This window comes from Octodon degus, unplaced genomic scaffold (genome assembly GCF_000260255.1).
Source record: "Octodon degus isolate 3935 unplaced genomic scaffold, OctDeg1.0 scaffold00130, whole genome shotgun sequence".
NCBI classification, from domain to species: Eukaryota; Metazoa; Chordata; class Mammalia; order Rodentia; family Octodontidae; genus Octodon; species Octodon degus.
The window spans coordinates 1,527,774-1,534,797 of NW_004524706.1; the positions used below are offsets into that span (position 1 = coordinate 1,527,774).

Below are 7,024 nucleotides of genomic sequence, written 5' to 3' on the forward strand. Positions count from 1 at the left end.
CTGGGTCATGTAACCCTGTGCTGTGGACACAAACATGGGGAGGGTCTAGCCTGGGCACCCTGCTGCCTTCCATGAAAAAGGGCATTTATCAGCTGAAGACCTGTGCTAATAGGTGTTAAATAGAGTTCAATGCAGAAAATTGAGAAGTAATGAGACTTGGAGCTGAGAGAATAAATTAAGAGGTGATCACACAGCCCAGAGCCCTCACCTGAATGCTGAAAAGGAGGAGGCCTGGCTCTCAGAGAGCTCTAGGCTGCAGAGGAGGTCAGCACGCCGAGCCACCCCAAGGTGAGGCTGAGGGTGGCCAAAAGCAATTAAGCAGCTACTATATTTCATCAGTTGTTGATGCAAGCTTTTCCTTATCACAGTATCTCTGAAATTAGGATGTGCCTCACATCCAATGGCTGGTCATACTTCAGTTGGTGGCACTTTTTCTTTCTGGGTAGCACATCAACTAAAAGTGTACCTTGATGAGTGAGAACATCTTAGCGTTGATGAACTATGGCAGCAGGTAACTTGAGCAAATCTCCGTCTTTGCCTTGGTCTTTTATGATGGTCAGATGCTCATTTATCCATTTGCATTTTTGTTTAATATGTACTGAGCAGCTACCACAGGGCAGGCCCTGGGGTAGGCATGGCTATGAACAGTGATTGTAATGGCTCACAGTCCACTGTGTGAGTGTTTGTCCTACGCTAGGCAGTTAGGGACACCCAACAAACATCGTTTCCTTCCTCCCCAACCACAATCCTGTGGAACAGAGCATATTTTTTCACTGTCTTCCTATAAGAAGGATGGTTGGAGAAGGGTAAAGGACCTGCTCAAAGTCATGCACTGGCTACTGACTGGCTGAGTGGGGAGTCAAGCCTTACTGTAGATGCTGAGCATGAACTATGGTGCTGCTGAGTGTCCCAGCCATCTGCATGAGGACCGGATGCATGTAATGAAGAAAGGTGTGGGGAGCTAGGAAGACACTGGGGTGCTGTGCAGGGCTGACCTCTGGGGCACATCAGTTGAACCAGAGACTAAATGAGGCTGGGTTCCAAAGAGGGGACTCTGAAGGATAACTGAGAGACCAGACTATGGCCTATCCAAGGATAGAACGAAGTCCAGGCAGGAGGAGGACGGGGTACACACAAGGTGAATGCATAGGGCTGTGGTGACAAGAGTTTTGTCTCCATCGTGGAAGCAATCAGAGGGTTTATAGCGGGAGCTTTCTGAGATGCTTCTACCTCTGTGTCCCCTCAGAGTGGCCTCTGTGCTGATTTTAAAACTCTGAGCTTATAGACTCATAGGAATCCAGGTAAGGAGAAACAAGCACTAGTTACCATTGCTGGGTCCCCACGGGGTGCAACATCCTAGACTGAGATATAAAGTCAGCAGAGGAAACAAAAAAAATGACAATTGCCCCTAAAAGAGCTAAAAGCTTGACCAAAGGTTTTGACAGAGAATGGATTTTTTTCACTCATACAAAATATGTCATGCCCTGTTACCATAGTTTCTGCTGACTGTATACCTACTAGGCTCTGAGTGTGCTGTTAGGTGCAGCTTAGCATATATACAGACCTGATGCCAGAAAAGAAAGTTTTCTCTTTCTTCATGAGAGAGACGTGAGAAGTGCATGCTTTGCCCATGGTCACACAAGGACATGCAGAGCTCCAACTTGATCTCGAGACCTGACCAGGCATGGGGCAGTTTTCTTTACCTGGTAGAGAACTGACCTTTACTGGATAGTGACTCTGTGCCAGGCACTGTCCATACCTCACCTCCTTTAAAACTCCCTACAACCATACAGGGGCTTCTTACTGTTTCTGCCTTGCAAAACTCATTCAGGGACTCAAAAGTCTTGTCCTAGATCTTGCACATAGCATGAAGACAAGCCAGGGCTTGAACCCCCATGTCTCTGACTGCTGTGGAAGTGTTCTAACTCCCTTCCAACATTCCTAAGGCTGGTGCTTCTGGAGAAGAGGATACTTCTGATTCATTCGTGTATTTTTAGTGCTTGCCTTGGACTGGCTGTGGTAAGTGTTCAGTAGATATCTGTTGAATGAATGCCTGGATGAGTGACTCGGGCAGAAAAGGAGAGTAGATCTTAGCTTTCCTAAGGCAATCCCGCCATATGGACTAGTCCTGTCCCCCAGCATGACTTCTTCAGACACCCCGACATGGAGCGGCAGTGCGGCACATTATCATCTCAGAGCTATGCTAATACTCTTCTCTCAAGGGGGGAAATATCACGATGCATGATGAACTATTTGTGGGATTCTTGAGGACATGATATGAAAATCATCCTGATTCCCCACTTATTGAGAAGTGTTGCCCAATTTGTCTCAAATGTCACATCCCTATGTATTAATTTGCTTCTCCAGAGTACTGATTAAAACGAATGTTCTCCAACTCCCAAAGCAGAGCCATCAGAAATGAAGCAGGTTTGCTCAGAAAGCATACACCATGCCTCCTGGGCAGAGGACATGAGCCTTTGTCACCTCCCGCCCTGGAGGAGGCCTCAGCAGCTCTGCTGGTCTGGCCAGAGTGGCCAGATGGCGCAAATTGCATATTCAGTATACCTCTATGTACATTATCAAATAGCTTCCACTAGCCCAATTTGGAGATATCTGTATAATGTTTCAGAGGACTGTTTCAGAATGAGGAAATTATCTGAAAGGCTGAGGCCAAAGGAGGAGAATCAGACAGTTAAATTAGAGAAAGGCATAAACCCAGAGGCGCCTATTGCTCTAATGGCTGGGTTCCACTTCTGTCTCTATTTCCTGGTACACACAGAGGCATGATCAGCTTCAACCACATCCTACCTCAAAAGCCACAAAAATACACTCTGTCCCCAAGCTCACCCCTAATGTTCTTCTCCCAACACACCAAACCCAGAAGCTCTTCTTCCCTGTGTCTGCCCCTCACAGTACGTCCATCAGATCCATTTCCAAAGTGTTCTGGCCCCATGTGCAGATGACACTGGCCAACTGCTATTGGAAGAAACAGCACGCCAAGATGTCTTTCCAGAAGTGACACTACACTGAGCTCTTCCTCTCTATTCCTGTTGGAAGGGGAGATAGAGAGGGACAGAGGGCAGAAGTTCTGATTGTGAAAACAAAGTCTGAATGAGAAATCAAGGGCCTCACACAGTAAGCATGAAATAAATATTGGTGCCATGCCTGATGTATGTGTGATGTTAGCTTGCTTGGGCTCAGTTCTTCGGGTGGGCTAAGAGCTCATAGGGGGTTAAGGACATCTGTGAACTGATGGATTAATGATGTGTTGTGTTTACGTAAATGTGGAGGTGTGCAAGTCACAGCTTTCAGTGTATGGCCCCCAAAGTCCAAGGCCTGCTGGACTTGTTGGAGAACCCTTACCTTGAAAGCCAACATCTTTAATACCAGGGAAATAGGCTATGACACTAGGTTGCTGGTTTGACTTCCTGCGCCGTATGTGGCTGGTCTTCTCTTCAAGTAGATGCATTCCTGGGGAGGGCTGGAGGTCCTAGATATAGACAGATTCTTCTCCCTCCTGGTCTTCCTTGAGAAGAGACACACCTCACAGATAGAGGGAGGGCTGCATGCATGTGGACTCCTGAGTGAGGGCACTAGGGCAGGGGGCCCTGGGGACCTACGCAGCTGACATATGTCTTCCACCTCCTAAAGAATCCCAGGCAAGTAAGGTTCAGATGAGAGTGACTTAATTAATTAGCTGACATTTATCAAGCACTGACAATTTGCCAGGCTGAGTACACCATGTGATGTGTATGTTCGCTTCCTTAATTCTCACAGCAGCTAGATTAACAAAAAAAAAAAAAAAATACAGGTTAAGTGTCCCTTATCAGAAATGCCTCAGACTGGAGTGCTTCAGAGTTTAGATTTTTCCAGATTTGGGAATATCTGAATATATATGTTAAGATATCTTGGAGAACTCAAACCTAAATCAAAGTCACTTATATTTCATATACAGTGTCTCCGTTACTCTTCTGTCCTTGCTAGGACAAATACCTGACACTCAAAATGAGGGGAAAAAAGGTTTATTTAGCTCACAGTTAGTGGAGGTTTCAGTCCATACTCAGCTGGCTCCAAGGCAGAGTGGCACACGGCAGAGGGCAATCTTTCATGGTGGCAGCAAAGAGCAAGAGCAAAGGGAGTGGCAACAGCTCAGGCAGCTACCTAGCCTCTCTCCTTTCCTTGCATTGTAATGCAGATTACCTGCCCCAGGGCAGGTGCAGCATCCACACCTACAACAATCAATCTCAAACTCCAGAAGCTGCTGTATGACTGCATGAGGCTTTGGGGGGACACCTAGACACAAACTGTATCACACAGTTTCTTTTGTGCATCTGAGTTTTGGCAATAACCAGTTTCCTGAAGTCAGATGTGGTATGAGTTGGCACTCAAAAAGTTTTAGATTTTGGAATGCTCCAGTTTAGGGATTAAGGATGCTCTTAGTTGTGTTATTCTCTCTCTCTCTCTCTCTCTCTCTCTCTCTCTCTCTCTCTCTCTCTCCTTTTAGGGAAGGGTCTATAGGCTGTTTAGGGTCTTACTACTAGATCGAACTTGTAGTGATTCTCCTGTTTACAGCCTCCCAAGAGCTAGGATTACAGGTATGCACCACCATGCCCAGTCTCAATTGCAGTCTCAGTGCATCCTGGGGATGGAGCTGGCACAGCAGGCCCGGGGATCGAACCCCTGGTCCCTGCGACTACTTGCAGGTACTTTAACCCACTGAGCTATTTGGCCAGCCCTCCACAATTGCTTTTATAGGCATGCTGTCTGGAGCTCTAAGAAATGAAGTCACATCCACAAGATCTCACAGTAAGCACAGCACAAGGTAAGATTTGAATGCAGAACCTGAGATCTTGATCCTTGTGCTGTGCCTCCTCTTACCCTTATGGTCTCTCATTCTTCTAGATTTTATACAGCAATAATAAGTGGGACAGAATCTTCTGGATTCTTTAGAAAGCCTCCTGCATATTGATAGACACCTACTAGGATCAGTCGGACTTAGTTAAACCAAGAAATATTTGTTTTGAGATCTATACTATTAGGCAGCTCTAACTGACTGAGAGGTACCACCTGGAGATGGGCTCTCCTTCACAGACATGCCAGAGCAACTGCACAAAATTGGTGCTGCTAACATGCAAACATGTACCCGGAGTGAGGCGTTCAAAGCCTGCAGAGACTTCTGTCTAGTTGACATTTCTGATGTGCTCGTAACTCCTGTGTACATGATGCTCTTCCTAGAATAGACACAAACAATCACACACAACCTCTGAGAGCTGTGTGATGGGAAGGTGAAGAGGCTGGGGCCCAGGGTGGCAGCAACAGTGCCCCACAGGCAGCAAGATGAGGCCACGGAGGCAACTCTGCAGTCTAAGCACCTGCTGGCAAGCACAAGGGCCTGGGTGCGATCCCTGGTACCACATGCACTGCCGGCCCCATGCCATAATGGACCCTGAAACCAGGCATGGTGGTGCATGCCTATAATCCCAGCACTGGGGAGGCTGAGACAGGAGAATCTCTGTGAGTCCAAGGTGTGTAGTGAGATCCTGGACCAAATAAATAAATAAATAAATAAATAAAGCATGTTTTTAAAAGATAGCAAGACAAAGGCATGAGGGAGAACCACTAGGGCCCACCAGCTTCCCTGCACTCAGAGAAACACTGACATACAGCAGGGTCAGGGCCACCAAGGCACAAAAAGGGATTTGCGTATCCCAAGACACAGCCAGCTGAGCTCCAGAGGGTTAATTTGCAAGAAGTGAAAGTAAAACAAGGAGTAACATGAATGTTTAAATGGATCTTAACACGGCGAAAGCATCTTCAAGCACGGCACTAAACGTAGATGACACAAAAGAAAAAAAAAAACTAAACTTTCAAATTGGTGGCACAAAAATTAAAACTGCTGCACATCAAATGGAAACCCATCACATTAATAGCCTTAATATGCAAAACTACTTACAAAGATGATTAGAAAAATACTAACACCCTAACAGGAAAGTAGGCAGAAAGTGGGACAGGCAGTTTACCAAACGCTCTACAAATGGCCCGTAAGTGATGACAGGTGTTCCACCTTACCTATAATCAAAGAAATGCAAATTATAACCTCAAATGAAATCACATTTTTCACCCATTTTAATCAATGAAGCCAATTTAAAACTCACTAACATGCAAGGCAGGCTCAGGGGAGGGTACGTGTCTGGCCCCACTGCTCAAGCCCTATTGCTAGAAGTCTGCATTAGGATAATCTTTCCAGAGATACTTTGGAATCCTGTACGAAAATGTAAAATCCACAAACTCTTTGACCCAGAAATTGCACTTTCAAAAATTTATTTTAGGAAGCTAATTAGATGAGGGCTTACATTGTATGTACAAGGGTGTTCTTTATCCGAACGTCCACAGAAAATGATTGGTTAAATAAAAAATAACTGTGTTATAGTCCAACCACAATGACAACCTCAATGATATTTATTAGAGAGGACACATCGGGGCTACTTTTAAAAACACAAGAGAGTGTTGGCCTCATTAACCAGACCACAGAATGTCATATACAGTATAATCCCAGGAGCCCGTGGATCTGGGCCTGTGGGCACATGCGTGAGTGCACAGAGCGATGTCTCCATGGGCATTAAAGGGATGTGCAGGTGTGGTTGGACTGGGATAGGTAGACCTGGCTGGGCAGAGTGGGGCACAGTAGACCTAGAAGTCAGGAGGAGAAAGAAGCCAAAGGGTAAGGGACCCTAGGGCCTCTTTCCAGACCCAGTGCTAAATGTGAGATTGATGAATCTAGTAAAATTAAAATTCAGCATTCTTAGGTAAATTTTCAGTTCAGATGAACAGTTAACTTTTTAATCCAAGAGTAGCCCACAAAATATTTGAGACATGCTTGTACTAAAATTAACCCAATTTCTAAAATTTAAATTCAAATTAACTGGGCAGGGGGCATGGCCCTAGCTCAGGCCTTTAAGTGGCTGCTTCCACAAAGCTCTCAGCCTCAGGTTGCTGGAGTTCGAACCTCACAACTCTCCCGCTG

General features: G+C 45.8%; 1 protein-coding gene across 1 annotated transcript in view; it reads right to left on the bottom strand.

Annotated features, from left to right (window-relative positions):
- The window catches only part of Csmd2 (CUB and Sushi multiple domains 2), a 607,037-nt gene that overhangs the window by 465,806 nt on the left and 134,207 nt on the right, over positions 1–7,024 (bottom strand). The gene's annotated exons all lie outside the window — the stretch shown is intronic.